The 16,695-nt window shown below is 52.2% G+C and overlaps 1 protein-coding gene across 5 annotated transcripts in view; it reads right to left on the bottom strand.

Annotated features, from left to right (window-relative positions):
* Positions 1-16,695, bottom strand: part of LOC117795019 (zinc fingers and homeoboxes protein 2) — a 165,709-nt gene that overhangs the window by 25,251 nt on the left and 123,763 nt on the right. The window contains exon 3 of one of the 5 annotated variants that reach the window (XM_034668573.1): positions 4,489-4,644. The exons of 3 other annotated variants lie outside the window; for them this stretch is intronic. The gene's annotated coding sequence lies outside the window, so the exon portion shown is untranslated. Of the gene's footprint in view, positions 1-4,488; positions 4,645-11,775; positions 11,979-16,695 lie in introns of those variants that run through there. One more of the 5 variants, XM_019806778.2, reaches the window with a different exon arrangement.

Genomic DNA, 16,695 nt, shown 5'->3' with positions numbered 1-16,695 from the left:
CTTCTGAACCCAGGACCCAGCCATTCTAAGGAGGCTCCCTGCCCTGGAATTTCCATGCTGGGCAATGTCATCAGTAGTGGGTGAAGATCCCCCAGGGCACTGGTGAGGAGAGGACGCGGGGCACAGCACAGCAGAGGGGACCGTGTCTTTTTGCTGAGCACACCCAAATCGACCTCTCAGCCTCCCCATTCCTGCTGATTAGACTCTTACTTCCCCCTCGGCCATACACTGCCTCCTCCAGTTTCTCATCTCTGTCACTGGCTTGACCGTTGCTCATTCTGGCCCAAACCCTCTTTGTCTCACTCCAAGGGATCCATCAGCAATCCTGTTGACACTATCTCCAAAATAAATCTAGTATCAGACCCCTTCATGCCACTTCCCCTTCTCCCTGCCTTGTCTCAGCTACCATCATCTCCTGCCTGGAAGCCTGCGGAGCCTCCCGTGGCTCTCCTGCTTCCTTCCTCTCCAGAGCAGAAGGATGTTTTAAGATAAGAATCAGTTCACGTCACCATTCTGCATGAAGCCCTTTCTCCGTGCCCTTGTAACAGCCTGCAAAGCCTGGTACGTTCTGGCCCATGCTTCCTGTTCCCCCTTGAGCGTCACACTCCGGCTGCTGGAACATGTGGGTCCCTTCCGTCTCGGGGCCTCTGCTCCACATCCCGCCCCCGAGCTCCTCGGTGCTCATGTCTCCATTTAAGACTCATGCTGCCACAGAGAGGCCTTTCCTGACCGCCACCCCACCAAAATTAATGCCTCCCCCCATCACTCTATTTCCTTACCCTCTTTTGCTTTCTTCATAGCACTTTTCAATATTTAAGATTTACTCATACATTTTGTGGTTAAAGGAGGGAGGAGAGAGTATTTACCTACTTACTTATTTCTTCCTCTACAACTGTGCTTTCAATACGCAAGCCACCAGCCATATGCGGTTCTTTGAATTTAAATTAATAAAAATAAAATTAAAAAATCAGTTCCTCAGTCACACTGGCCACATTCCAAGTGCTCAAGAGCCACATGTGGCTGGTGGCTCTTGTACTGAACAGTGGGGGCTCTTTCTATCCTCGAGGGACCTTCTACTAGACGGCGCTATTTTGGAATATCAACTCCACAGATGCAGGAACTTTTCCCTGTGGTTTCCCCAGAGCCTAGAACCATACCTGGCCCATAGTATGCTTTCTAGAAATGTTGGCTGAAAAATGAAATTAACTGCAGGATGGCTACCTTGTAGGAACTGTAGCTGACGTGGGGTGAAGAGGCACAGCAAAATCTCAGTCCTGTGTATGCACATGTGTGTGTGCCCTTGTGTGTGCACCTGCGTCTGCGGGTACTGGGGCTCATGTGAGTGGAGGAACTCTGGAAGGGGAAGGGGGTCCTAAAGTTCCATGGAGGGTGCTCTTGACACAGTGAAAGGTGGCTAAATTTGCACACACTAGCCAAGAGACTTGGGCATTTGAAATACAATTTTTAAAAAAGTTTTGTTTATTTATTTATTTGAGAGAGAGAGGGAGAGCACAAGAGGAAGAAGCAGACTCCCTGCTGAGCAGAGAGCCCGACGTGGGGCTCAATCTCAGAACCCCAAGTTCATGACCTGAGCCGAGGGCAGACGCTCAACCGTTGGAGCCACCCAGGTGCCCTGAAATACAATTTTCAAGAGAGGGAGCAAAAGGAGACTTTTCTCCTGCAGAACAAAGCGGGCAGGAATGGGCACAGGGGAGAGGAGATTTTTTCTAACAGAAACTCCCCATATGTAGGATGATTTAAATCTCTAGGTAAATGAGGCCCAGAGGCGAATGAAAATTGTGGTAAAACATCCTAAAACTTCTCAATGTTCCAAAACCTGCATTTCAGAATAAACAGTATCTTCTAAAACTCACTGGGCAACCAGGAGTCCAGACCACAGCAGATCAAAAGGAAGGAAAGATGAAGGAAGAAAAGCGAGAAGTGGAGGCAGGGCTCGGAACACATCGGGCCTTTGAAGAATTCATCTCTCGGGGTCCCCGTGACGGAGCTGCAAGAACCAGTCCCTTCGGAAGAATAATCCTGGCACGGCGAGGGGGCGAGTGTCTACAGAACAGCAGCATGTGGCGTCTGTGTGTTTCAAAGCCTGAGAGCCACCGGCAAGGTCAGGACCAGAGCCGCGAAGGCTGGTCTTCGTCTTCAGACTCAGATGTATACCGGGCAGAATTGGCAAAAATAAACAAATGAACGAATGAGGGAATGAATGAATGAATGAATGAAATGCATGTGGAAACTCCCACGCAGCCCCTTCCATGCAGGGGGGGTGGGGGGGGTGAGTATCTTAAGAGACTCGCCCCGCGTTGCTGGTCTCTTCCTGGCCAGCCTCGCACGGGTCTGACATTCTGTGCCAACCTGCAAATACCCCACTCATGGGCAGCACCCCGTTGTCTGCTGGCTGCTCCAGCCATGGTGCCGAGGGCCGGGCAGGGGGGCCTCAGAAGGAATCCCTGCCTTCGGCGGTGGGGCCTGAGTAGGTGAGGACAAAGCACATTTGTGACGAAGATTCCGGGGCCCCGAAGGAGAGGAGAGGTCAGGGATCTCCTTCATCCGTGACCACTCTGTACAGTGCGTCCTTCTTTCCAGCTGTCCCAGCCCTCACAGCACGACGGAGACAGAGCGTGACAAGTTCACAGTTCATGGAAAGGGAGCCAAAGCACCAAACACAGACCCTTGCCCCCTCTGCATGTTTTGGACATGGACTTGGTTTTCCTTGTACCTGCTGCGGCATTTATCACACACCACCAAGAACCCGACGCGGAATGAGCAACAACAAAACCTTGGAACAAACAGTGTATCATGAAGACGGCAGCCTCTACAGACCATTACAAACATGGCCTTCCCCCTCACCACTTGGTGCTTCTTCCCTCATCACCCTCCGTGTTGTGGGCAGAATGCAATTTGATCAGAGTTCGGGTGTGGGCTGAGCCCTGTGCAGGTGGGAGCACGAAGAGGAAGAGAGCCGTGCTCGTGTCTTCCAGAAGCTCACAGCCGGAGTATCAGTCAGCCAGGCCTGCCGTGCGTAACAAGTACCCCAGAGCAGGTGGCTTCAACAACAGGCTGGAAGCCCACGACCGCGTTGTCTGTAGGGCTGGTGTCTCCCACAGCCTCCCTCCTCGGCTTGCAGATGGCCACCCCCCCGCTGTGTCCTCACACGTCCTTCCTTCTGCGTGTGTCTACTTCCTGATCTCCCCAGAAGGACACCAGTCATACTGGACCAGGGCTCACCCCTAGGGCTTCCTCACCTCTTTGTTTTATTTATTTATTTTTTAAAGATTTTATTTTTTTGAGAGAGAGAGGAGCAGACTCCCTGCTGAGCAAGGAGCCTGAGGCAGGGCTCGATCCCAGGACGCTGAGATCATGACTGGAGCCCCCCAGGAGCCCCTCTCCTCACCTCTTTAAAAACCCTATCTGCAAATCCAGTCACACTCTCAGGGGTAGGACTGTAACACGTGAATTTGGTGGGGGGGAGCGGGGTGGGGAGACACAATTCGGTCCATAACGGCCAGGCAGGGCAGTGCCGACCGAACACCTTCCGCGGTACAAAGTGATCTATTCAGGTAGTCGACAGACACGGAGCAGCAGGAGTGCAGACACACCTGGGACACCTGAGCGAACGGGCAGGAACAGGCCGAAGCCCGACAGCTGAGAAGCACTATGGAGAAGTCAAGCAGTGACGAGGCTGGGGCGCAGACTGGGGTGACCTGTCACTCTAAGCAGGGAGCTCAGGGACTCCCTCCACGAGAGGGTCGTCAGGGGGGCACCTGGACGCTACACAGACAAGGAGGAGAAACAGTTTATGAAACACAGAGCAGGACAGGGTGGGAGGAAGGCAAAAGGCCTCCCCGAGGAGGTCGTCTTCTTCTAGAAATGAAACGACATGACTCTGATTCACTGAAGCTCTCCTCACTGTGTGGTGAGTCCTCACAACAACTCTGCCAAGCAGCTGTTATGAGCCTCAGTTACCCAGGCCAGGGAGGCCAAGTGCCTTGCCCAAGGTCACATGGCAAGGTCATGGCAGAGCTGGGATTTGAACAGTCAGTCCAAGCTGAACCCGTGCTCTTGGCACACGACGTAGCCTCCGCCGGTTAAGCAGGGCTCCAAGGGTGGAGCAGGATCCTGGCGTAGAGAGAGAGGGCAGGGGGACCCCAGTCAGAGGCACGTACTCCCAGGCAGAGGAGACAGCAGGAGCAAGGACATATCCAAGGAATGAAAGGACTGAGGTCAGAGGGCAGGGTGTGAGGGTAGAAGCTGGGAAGAGGCCGCCAAGTCAGCTTGGGCCTTGCCCGTGGAGGGCCTTGAATGCCACGGTAAGGACCTGCCATTTCATTCTGCTGCTCACAGAGTCGTGGAAGCAGCAGGGTCTTGGAGATACGCTTGTGGGGTGGGGGGGTGGGGGTGGCAGGAAGAGAAGGCACATCAGTGAAGGTAGGAACCCCCAAACCGAGCAGATGAACAATAAGCTGAACTAACCCCAAATTAAACAGTGAGGGCGCAGGCTGCCAGAGACACTCCTCTCTCCATCCTGATGTTTGTTCGCTAAGCACGTGTCGAGGGCTCTTCAATTTTCATCTGGAAATTTCTCCCATTCGGTCTGGACCTCCTTCCCCATGGCTGGAAGATTCAGGTCTGAATGTGGTAAAACCAATTCTCCCTCAGTCATTTCCCAGTAACAATGACAGCTAACATTCACCAAAGTCTTAGTACATAAGTGTCTCGTGTTTCACTCTTCGAAAACCCTCTGTAGACGCTGAGGTTCAGAGAGGTTAAGGAGGTTGGCCAAGGTCACGCAGCCTGGAGCAGCGTGGGGACACAAGCTTTATGGGGATCTTGTTAAAATACAGATCCTGCTTCAGTAAGTCCAGGGTGGGACTGGGATTCCGCAGTCCCCAGGGGAGGAGGGCGCTGCGGACTCGAGCCACAGGAGCCACACGAGGAGCAGCGAGGCTCTGGAAGCCTCCCCAAGGACACACCTCCCCGCTGTTGTCCCTCTTCACCCCCTCCTTTCAGGAGAAAGGGCGGTCGCATTTCCTGACCTCTCCCTACAAGTGGCCTCAGGGGCAGTAAAAATGGGTCAGACCGACAGACCAGTCCCTGGAAACTCCGTCGTGAGGCTGTCAGCTGCGAGAAATGTCCAGGCTCCTGACTTCCCTAGGAACGCATGCGGGGAGGGGGGAGGTGAAGCATCAGACAGCAGAGACCCCTGTGGCTGGGGGTCTCCAGCCCGAGGGGGAGCAGAGGTCAGAGCCAGCCGAGCAGCCCAGGCCCCTCAGGCCTCCCAGGCCGGTGTCGCACCTACCCGGGGAGCACATGGGCCGCTCGCAAGGACTCGGACCTCGGGGCTTCGCCGGGGACGCCACTTCTCATTTCAGGGCTTTTCACTGGGGCTGTCAGAGGAAATAACAGGGCTGTCGCTGGGCTTTCAAAGGAAGCATCTTGTCAAGACATCAAAGCCGAAAGAGATGCTTTTAGCTTTGCTGGGTCTTCTGACAGAGCTGTTAACAGATTCCGCCTCCGTTCATAAGGGTAGACCTTGTGCGTGTGCGTGATTGTTCCTTTATGGTCTAAAGTCACAACATCCCCCCACCCCTCCACTGTCCCAGAAGAAGGAATTCAGAAGGGTAGGTGCGTTGTGGTGGAGCTGGTTGGCAGGTGGGGCAGAGAAAGGAATTGGACGCAGGGGTCTTGGGCTTTGCTCTGCACGCCCGGCCGCCCAGCGCGCTCCTCAGCCTTGCCCTATTCCCTCATCTGTTACATGGGAACTGCTTTTGAAGTGTCACTGGTGGCCCTGAGTTAGTTCCTGAGTTTTACTGATTTCTCTCCAGGCTACTTAAATCTAAACTTGAATTTTGCCGGGGGGCGGGGGCTACAGTGTGGCTCCCAACCCATCAGTTACCACCTGGGTGCTTTGAAAAATTCCCCCCCCCGCCCCTTGCAGACTTATTAAACCCAAACCACCAGCTAATGTGCCGCCACATTTGGTGGCCTGGGCAGGCCTAAGTCACCTGGCCTCTCCTAATTCAGAAAGTGGATGGGTGGAGGCCAGCTCTACGCCGTGAAGACGAGAGATGTTTCTTACTGCACTCCATGTCAGTCTGGAGTAGAATGGCGTGCCCCCAAGGGCAATGACAATTCAGAGAACAATGCAGAAGTGAGGGAAGAACTGCACAAAAGGGCGATGCTGGAAAAGAAGGAACAGAACGCAGGGTGCTCAGTAACATAGACACAACAGGTCCATAGCAGCAGAGCTGGTGGCTGGGGGAGGGGATGCTTTCTTTTTTTTTAAGATTTATTTTATTTTAGAAAGAGAGAGAGAGGGAGAGGGAGGGAGAGGGACAGTAGGGGAGAGGCAGAGGGAGAGAATCTCAAGCAGACTCCCCCCACTGAAAGCAGAGCCTGACACGGGGCTCGATCTCACGACCCTGAGATCCTGACCTGAGCCGAAATCAAGAGTCGGATGCTCAACTGACTGAGCCACCTGGACACCCTGGAGGTGAACTTTAAGACACTGTTTCTTGTGTTGTTATGGGTCGGTTGCTCAGCCGAACAATTTTTTCTCCCCCTGAAGAAGGAGCTTGCTGATCTGGTTAAGCATGGACAGGATGGTGTAACGAGATGCCCTTTCCATGCATAATCTCTGTTACCCCATGACACCAGCACGTGGCCGTGATCCCCATCTCACAGATGAGGAAACAGGCCCGGAGAGGTCACCGGCTTGCTGGAGAGGGTGGGGCCCCACAGTTCTGGCTTTACACCCACCGCCTGGTCCCCGGAACACACAGCTGTTCTCTGTGAACAATTCCATTTCCTGACACTGAGTCTATAAATTAGATTTCTCACAAATTCTGAGTGACTTTCTCCCTCTGGGAGTGTTCAAAGGAGTAAGATTTTAATTGAATTGTAATGTCTTTTTCCACTTGTTACTTTGAGATGCTCTCTTAGGTAGAAAAAAACTTGCATGGCGTCCTCTAGCCAAACCAGTTTCAGGGGACGCAATGAACTTTGTGGCCGCCCCATGCAGCCCCCATTAGCGTCACCATGCATTTAGACAACACGGGGCTCTGCGTGGGGGCTGGTGGCCTGCTAGCAGTGGGGTAGAAGTGGTGACCCAAGCCAGGGGGGCAAAGAAAGCCAGCAGTGCCTGAGAAGGCAGACCCGTTCTAGGCCTCTGTGAGCCCGGAGCCCAGAATGTACTCATTTACTCAGAGACAACAGATTCCACAGCTCATTCGTTAGGGGAGGACCTGGCCCCCCACGGTCTTTCTCCCCCTCAGTACTTGCCACCAGTGCCCGCCTGGATCGTGGAAAGGGATGCAGGCTGGAGCCAGCTCTCCCTGGGTTTAAATCCCAGTTCTGCCACTTACTAATGGAGGTGTCCCTCCTTCTCTGGCCACAGCCAGGATGCCCACCTTCCAGGACCCAAACCCACATGCAGCCTGGAGTACTCCAAATGTTGAGCACTCATTCACCAGGCCAGCCTCAGTTCCACATCTATGAAATGGGGGGGATTCTCCACCTGCAGAATTGGGCTGAACGAGAACCTTTAACAGGGGCCTGGGTTCTCCACATAGGTGACTTTAGTTAGCGAGCTGGTATTAGTGGCAAAGTGAGGTTAAGTGTTACGGTTACGGTTTGTTCTGCCTGCCCCCCCATTTACCCTCCGACACCTTATTCCCCACATCCCCTTCTGAGCTGCCAACCCCCGGGGACGGTGCTCTGCACTCACACTAGCACAGCTAATCCACGTCGTGCCGCTCGGAGAGCTTCTTACTCATGTTTTGTTCATGCCCGTAGAAATTTCTATGGCAACTGTGCCAATATTTTTAATTTTCCTAACTTTGCCTGTCTATTTTAGAAGGTTTTGCCTTCTATCTTGTGAGACGATCAAGTCACAAGATAGAGGTCACCTTCTTCCCCATCTCCACACTCATCTCTTTTCTCTCCACTTCAGAGGGATAGCAGGTCTCCCCACGACAAGGCTAACCCCTCCACCTGGCCTGCTGCTCCTCAGGGACTCCAGCCCAGCACTCGTCGGCACTCTCAGCTCCTCTCCTTTCCCCGAATCCCCTTCCCTCTGGGTTAGGAACACCTCACGTTCCCACTTCCCTGAAAAAGTAAACAAAGCAAAACAGAAGTGAAAAGCAACATCCTACTCCCAAAGCTGCTCAATTCTGCCCTGGTCGACACATCTTTGAAAAAAAGATTTTATTTGTTTAAGAGAGAGAGAGAAGTGTGTGTGTGCCCAAGTGCGAGAAGGGAGAGGGAGAGAATCTCAGGCAGACTCCACGCTGAGCGTGAGCCCAGCTCAGGGTGGGGAGACCGACGCGGGGTGTGGAGCCCTATGTGGGGTGCAGAGCCCAACGTGGGGCTCCATCTCATGACCCTAAGATCATGACCCGAGCCGAAATCGAGAGTCAGATGCTTAACCTACTGAGCCACCCAGGCGCCCCCCCACACACATTATTGTACCAACTCTTGCTTTCTACAGCCGAGGTTAGGAGCTCAGGCCCCGAGTGAAGGAGACCTGCTTTCTACATCTGGTCCTGCCACTTGCCCCCTGGTGAGCCTGGATAAGTCACGTCAATTTACTGAAGCCTCAGCCTTTCTGTTTGTAGTGTGGGTGTGAAAATGGTACCATGTCAAAGGGTTGCCAAGAGTATCCAGTGAGCTATCTGGGCACATTTGTCTCTGGGTCCCCAACGTGATGAGCTCTGAGCTTGCAACACAGGGTCCCTGTTGTTGAGACTATGTCACCATCAAACATCTCAAAGGAAGTCTGAGATGACTGCGGCTCACCTTTTCTAGTACGGCCCTGCTCACCCCACCCCTCGGCATGTTCTGTCCTCCCTGCTCTGCTGCTGCTTTTCTCTCCAACTGCCAAATCTCTTCCCTGTCCCCGACTCTCTGGGGCAAACTGCCATCCCCCAATTCCTCCATCCCAAAGCTCTACACTCATCCTTGCAGACAGCTAGCTCCAAACAGCCTTTCCAGCCCCGGCTCCTCACTGCAGAGCCCCCGCCCTTCCGCTCCGACAGCTGACTGGCAGTGAAGCTGGACTGTGTGGATAAAGGCTGGAGGGGACATTCTCCACTGAAACCAGATTTTTTTTTTTTAAAGATTTTATTTATTTATGTGACAGAGAAACAGCCAGCGAGAGAAGGAACACAGCAGGGGAGTGGGAGAGGAAGAAGCAGGCTCCCAGCCGAGGAGCCCGATGTGGGACTCGATCCCGGAACGCGGGGATCACACCCTGAGCCGAAGGCAGACGCTTAACGACTGCACTACCCAGGCGCCCCCCTTTTTTTTTTTTAAACAAGGCCAAGATGGTTCACGAAAACCAAGGAAAATAATACATAAATTAAAAAACCAGATGAGGGGAGTGCATGGGTGGTTCAGTCAGTTCAAGTGTCCGACTTGTGATTTCAACTCGGGTCATGATCTCAGGGTCATGAGACTGAGCCCCGGGTAGGGCTCTGTGCTCAGCGGGGAGCCTGCTTCTCTCCCTCTGCCCCTCCCCCTGCTCTTTCTCTCTCCAAAATAAATAAATAAATAAATCTTAAAAAAAAAAATCCAGATGATCCATTAGTGGTCAGTTGGAGAACAGACTCTACTTGGTTACCCGACCTGGGAGGTGTCTAAAGGGGACATTCGGCAGAGGCTGGGATGGATGGCCTTCGAGTGTCTTCCAAGTGTGTATTCTGTGCGTCTACAACCATCGCTGGGAGTCTCACGGGCACCCCAAATATAATCCTTCTAGAACCATGGCTCCCTTGCCTCCCACACCTGATCTTTCTGTAATGTTCCTTAAGCCAAATAAAAGTCCCGTAATCTTCTCAGTCATCGACTGGAAACCCACATTCCCCTTCCCCCCGCCCTCCCTCCTCACCCCCCAGTTTATAAAGCACCCCATCTTCCTGGCTCTGCTTTCACCATGTCTCCCAAACCCGCCACTCCCCTGTGCTAGGTCAAGTTCTCCTCACGCCCTCCCTCAGCGGCCGCAGTCACTCCCCGCGTCTTGGCCCGGCCTCTGGGTTTCACCTGCTTGTGGCCGGCCCCACCTGTCCAACAGGCTTTCCTACCTCCTCTGGCAACGGCAGGTCACCTCTTAGCAGAGAAAGGCCCCTGCCCACTCTTGGTCCGGTGGGCACATGACTGGGGTCTGCGCACTCAGACCGTCTCATCCCCCAGCAACGATGAGCGATTCAAGGAAGGGCTCGTGACCCAAGCCGAGCAGTCAGAACCAGTGAGGTTCTTTCAGAACCAACTGGGGAAATGCGCTCCTTTCAAGTGGGGTTACCGAACCAACTGGATGGGATTGCCTGATTGCTAGTGGCCTTCTTGCCGCAGGAGGGGGAGCACGCCTGAGAGCCAGGCCCAACGCTGAGCTGAGAGAGGCAGACAGCGAGTCCTGAACACAGCCCGCTGAACGCCGCTCTGCCTGAATCCAACATACTTATGTCAGTTTGATGGGGTTTTCTGTCACCTGTAATTGAAAACATCTCGACAGACACAGTTTCAGGCCAACCTCCTCACTGCCACCACGCCTTTCTCAAACAGCCACTCTCAGCCTTTTCCTGCCATGAGAGACATGCTAGGTGACACGGCCATCTGCGACATTCTCTCACTCTGGTTGTGATGACTATTACCCCACACCATCCCCTCTCACTTAAGAAAGTCTCAGCATGTGAACGGGAGGGACACGCGCAGAGGGTTAGCCTTGCATCCTTGCTAATCAAGAAAACCACGTCAAGGGGCGCCTGGGTGGCACAGCGGTTGGGCGTCTGCCTTCGGCTCAGGGCGTGATCCCGGCGTTATGGGATCGAGCTCCCACATCAGGCTCTTCCGTTGTGAGCCTGCTTCTTCCTCTCCCACTCCCCCTGCTTGTGTTCCCTCTCTCGCTGGCTGTCTCTATCTCTGTCGAATAAATAAATAAAATCTTAAAAAAAAAAACCCACGTCATTCACAAAACGTTAATGCTTTATTTCTAGAAACACATTTCTTGCTGCTGCATACCTCACAACAGCTGCCATGATTGAACACTCTGTTTCTACACGCGAATCTGACCACAGCGTCCTTGTCTTGCAAACCCTGTGAGGAGCAGTGGGAGCTGGTGGCGAGAGGTGCTTTTCACCACTCAGTTCCATCTGGATGCCCCCTTCCCGTCCTCAAACATTCCTGGTATTTTCAAAGGGAAACATAGCAGAGGACCTGTGTTTTAGAAATAGAAACACGGGCCTTGGAAAAGAGAACACAACTCCTACATTCGTTCGTTCATTCATTCATCCATCCATTCATCCATCCATCCATCCATCCATGTATGTCTGCTACATCCCAGACACTGTTTTAGATCCTCAGGACATGAGACAAAAGATTCCTGCTCTCAAGGCGTCTCTGATCAAGATCAGAGGGGGAGACAGAAGATAAATGGAAAACAACTTATAGACCGCTGAGTGCTCTGCAGAGACTTTTGAAAAATGATGTGATGGCGACTGAACAGCCCCGTCAGTGAGATAATCAGGGGACGCCTCTTCGAGGGCCCGAGTCCTGGGCCTGTCTCTACTGAGAACCAGCCGCCTTGGCACAATAGTGCACATCAGCGACAACTGAGGAACAGACTCTCTGACCGAGGGGGGCGTTCTGTGTTCGCTGCAAAGGAATTTTCAAATGATTCAGTTATTATTTAAAAATTCTGTTCTCCCCAATGATACTTTTTTGAAAGGTTTTCAAAAGGTTCATTGAAAAGTACAACTTTTCACTCACCCATGTGAAAACAAAACTCCTCAATGGTTTTATAACGGAAGAAAGTTCTTCTTTTCCTTACTTAGGACAATCGAGGAATAGTCGGACATAAGTTGAGAGCTCCAAACAGCTCTGAAAAAGTTTTGGAGGAAGGGGGTGTCATCTGGGAGTCTAGATAAAATATTAGAAAAAATTTTAATCTCTAGGAATCGTTTTTATAAAGTGGATTAAAAACTGAAACTATAGCATACAGTTTTGGGTTTTTTGAAGTAGTTAAAATGAAGCATTGCCTTCGTGGTTTACAAATAAACGCTTTGCACCCAAATACCATACTCTGCTTATTTTTATTTTTATTTTTTTTTGAGTGAGAGCAAGCGGGGGCAGGCAGAGGGAAAGAGAATCTTAAACAGGCTCCATGCTGAGCATGGGGCTCAATCTCACAACCCTGTGATCATGGCCTGGGCTGAAATTAAGAGTTGAACGCTTAACCTACTGAGCCACCCAGACCTCTCCCCCCCACTCTGCTTTTAATGAAAGAAGCCAAAAGCTAAAGACCAGAATCAAGAAGGTCCACAGGGCATCAAAGTTGGAAGGTTCTGGGGCGCCTGGGTGGCACAGCGGTTAAGCGTCTGCCTTCGGCTCAGGGCGTGATCCCGGCGTTCTGGGATCGAGCCCCACATCAGGCTCCTCTGCTATGAGCCTGCTTCTTCCTCTCCCACTTCCCCTGCTTGTGTTCCCTCTCTCGCTGGCTGTCTCTATCTCTGTCGAATAAATAAATAAAAATCTTTAAAAAAAAAACAAACAAAGTTGGAAGGTTCTCAGAGGTGACCTAAGCTTGTCCATTAGGTGACACAAACCATGAGAAAGCAAGCATGGAGAAAGGACACAGAATCTTGTCCTTCACCATCATTGTAAGACTTCAAGTNTTCCCTCTCTCGCTGGCTGTCTCTATCTCTGTCGAATAAATAAATAAAAATCTTTAAAAAAAAAAAAAAGTTGGAAGGTTCTCAGAGGTGACCTATGTTTGTCCATTAGGTGACACAAACCATGAGATGTGGGGAGGGACAGAAAGCAAGCATGGAGAGAGGAAACAGAATCTTGTCCTTCACCATCATTGTAAGACTTCAAGTGCCTATCTCCTGGGACAGGTGGGTGAACTGTCTCTCAAAGGCAGTTGTGTCGGGGGGATGGGTTCTGCTGGGTGGCTGTCCGTCCTCAGCGTCACGGTGGGGTCAAGGAGTTTTGAGCTGAGAAGCCAGTAAAGCAGAGTGAGTCAGTCCACTGGCTTTGGAATTAGAACAAACTATGGTTTGAAGTGAGGCCCCACCCAACTCTTACCAAGTGTATGACATTGGCAAGATATTTCGCAAGATTTGATTTCTTTATCTATAAATCTGGAGCTAATGCCTACCTCTTAGGATTGTTAGGATGCCATAAATAGTATAATGCTTATAAAGACCCCATCGTGATGCCAGGTCCCAGTAAACGCTCAGTAAATGGTAGCAATGTCGATGATGACGTGATGTATAACAAACCTGAAATTATTATGGTAGCAAGAGTACGTCAAAGGCAAGGTGAATCTGATCCCCCGGAGGGGCTCGTGGGAGCTCCGAAGCAAGCCAGGACAACTGGGAAATTGTGTTTGTGTTGGCCTGGGTTTCATGTCACAAATCTATCACACTGTACCATCTTATTCTATCTCTCTCTCTGAGCAATACTCTTGTAAAAATGAAAAAAACCAACAACAACAAGATAAAGACACATGTTGAAACAAAGTGGCTTCCTTATTACCGCAGTTAATTCCTGGTGCTATCATCCTCACNTTATTATGGTAGCAAGAGTACGTCAAAGGCAAGGTGAATCTGATCCCCCGGAGGGGCTCGTGGGAGCTCCGATGCAAGCCAGGACAACTGGGAAATTGTGTTTGTGTTGGCCTGGGTTTCATGTCACAAATCTATCACACTGTACCATCTTATTCTATCTCTCTCTCTGAGCAATACTCTTGTAAAAATGAAAAAAACCAACAACAACAAGATAAAGACACATGTTGAAACAAAGTGGCTTCCTTATTACCGCAGTTAATTCCTGGTGCTATCATCCTCACCAAGGCAAAGCGGCCTTTTCCTGGGAAGAAAAAATCCTAACAGAAGCCACTACATACCGTCACACCCCCCACCAACACGGCAAACCAGGGCCGGGAGCTGAGCGATGGGCTTCTGAAAGCAGGAAAAAAAAATCTTGCTGAGACAGAAAGAAACAGGAATCAATTTTGGTTTTACGTGTCACATACATAAATAAATAAGGTGCTATCAAATGTTTCAGATGGGCCTGCTCTGATTTACAATCCATCAAATGCTGCTATCAAAACATTTAGAGAGGCCGTGAGACCACAGGGATTCGTCATATCGACAATTCCCGGTGTAACCTTTTCATTCCCCTCCTTGTGGCCGAGGCGCACACACACTCCATCTTCCCGGAGCCGGGAGACGAGTGAGATTTCTCTGTCCCCCAGGCACGGATCAGGGCGAGACGGGGCTTTTCAGCAGTCACTCGGATTCTTGTCAGATCCCTCTCCCCATCCTTCCCCCGACTCCTGTCTCCAGCCCCTCAGCTCATCCTTTGCAACCCTGAACCCACGGCTTTCTCTCGAACCTCTTTCATCTCCACCTCGAAGAGACTTCCCTTCATCTCAAAGCCCGGGATAAAGGCTGAGGGTTTACTCTTGCTCTCCAATAGAACGTTCTCCACAAAGCCGTTCATCCAAGCCAGTCTCCTCCCAGATAAATATCACGTGGGTTTAAGCCGCTCCAGGGCTCCGGTTCTGTGTCTCTTTATACAGGGCGTAGGAGGTTGGATCGTGGCCCCCAAAGATGTCCAGGTCCCAATCCCTGGAACCTGTGAATGGGACCCAATATGGCAAAAGGGACTTGGATGATGTGATTCAGTGGAAGACCTTGGGAAGGAGAGATGATCCTGGGTTACCCAGGTGGGCCTTAATAGAATCACAAGGGTCTTTATCAGGGAGGTAGAGGGGGGTTGTGGCTACAGATGAGGAGAAGGTGATCCCGGCAAGGGGAGACCAGCAGATGTGCTTTGAAGGTGGATGCGGAAGCCACGAGCCAAGGAAGGCAGGCGGCCACTGGAAGCCGGGAAGGAAAGGAAGCGGCTCCTCCGGAGCCCCNGCCCTGCCCACATCTTGGCTTTAGCTCCAGGAATTTGATGTTTGACTTCTGACCTCCAGAACCCTACGGGCATTTGTGTCGTCCTGAGCTGCTTGGTCTGTTACCGCCCAGCCGCAGGACACTAGCAAGGGGCCAGGTGACGCGGGGACACAGCCCGTGACCTTCCTCTCACCCCACACCACCTGTCCGTTGAGCTCCTCCCTGCTCCCGGGCAGAAGCCGGAGGCTGTGGTTGGCCGGCCCTGGAGAAGAGGGGTTGTCGGCCCTTGGGAATGAGCAACGAGCCGGAACCCTGCGCGGCTGGGCTCTGACCCGCAAGGCTGCATCGGTGCCCATACGACTGCCAGAGCTGGGACGGTCGCCTCCGCCCGGCGTTCTCAAACGACAGCCTTCAGAGGGACACGTGCGAGCACGCATGTACACGCGCCAGCTCGGCCTGCCCACACTACCTCCCAGGCAGGTTCATGCTTCGCCTGCCTCTCTCATTTCCCACTGCCACCCCCCTGATCCCACCATCTCTCATGGGGCCCCTGCAATCACTTCCTACCTCCTGCCTCCCCCCTCCTGCCTGGTCTTCAGCTTCCCATTCTTGGCCCCTCCTCCAAGTCATTTATCTTCCAGAAAGATCTTTTAAAATTATAAATCACATTAGCTTAAATATCCTGAGGCTCAGACTACACCCCAGAGGGTTTACAGTGGAATCTTGGGGTGGGGACTAGGCGTCAGCATGTTCTAAACTGCCCCAGTGATGCCAATGGAGCTGCCTGAAGACACCCAGGCCACAAGAGCAACAATGGGGCACACTCCCGTCATTACAACACTTGCTCTGTGAGGTGAATACCTTACTTTGAGCCTTGTCAGAGCTGAACTGTCTTTAAGGTGACCTGATCCACATATTTTTTTTTTAAAGATTTATTTATTTATTTATTCGACAGAGATAGAGACAGCCAGCGAGAGAGGGAACACAAGCAGGGGGAGTGGGAGAGGAAGAAGCAGGCTCATAGCGGAGGAGCCTGATGTGGGGCTCGATCCCATAACACCGGGATCACGCCCTGAGCCAAAGGNAGCCGAAGACAGACACTTAACCGCTGTGCCACCAGGCGCCCCCTGATCCACATTTTGCTTTTCGCTTCCCAGGGCTGTGCTGAGGATCAGATGAGCTGATGGGGACAAGGTGCCTGCCTGCCTTCTCCCCTTCCTCACCCCTTCCTCTTCTCTCCCTTTTCCTTTCTTCCTGCTTTTAAAGGCCATCTAAGGGACAAATGTCCTGGAGTAAGTCACTAAACAGTGGCACGTTCCTCTCCAGGCCCAGGGCTAATGGAGAGAGGCACAGGTCCCACAGCACAAACTCCAGCCTCTCCCACACAGCCAGCAGTTACAGTTCCCGACCAAATCCCCGGGGCTCCCCGGGGGTGCAGGCACGGGCCCCTTGCACGGCTGTGATCCATCATTGCCTAACAGTACTGGTCAGGCAAGGCCAAACCCAATATTTCTGGACAATTACGGAGCACAAATGACAAACCTCAACCTGGTCTTGTCCAGCCCCGCTCATTTCACCAGTGAGCACACTGAGGCGGAGAGAAGGACCACGTGGCCTCTGGCAGCCTGGGGACAAGGCATGCCTGACTGGGACCAGAAACACCCCTCTCCGACCAGGGCGGCTTCCCGTGATAACCCCAAGGACCAGCTCTGGGCTGAAGGGCGAAGGTGCCCATTGACCTTGCTGATGGGATGTCTTGGTGGAGGGACCAAGGCTGGGG

This window comes from Ailuropoda melanoleuca, chromosome 9 (assembly GCF_002007445.2).
Source record: "Ailuropoda melanoleuca isolate Jingjing chromosome 9, ASM200744v2, whole genome shotgun sequence".
Lineage (NCBI taxonomy): Eukaryota > Metazoa > Chordata > Mammalia > Carnivora > Ursidae > Ailuropoda > Ailuropoda melanoleuca.
Note: the sequence above shows the minus strand (reverse complement) of the source record. Positions and strands in the feature narration are given on the sequence as shown.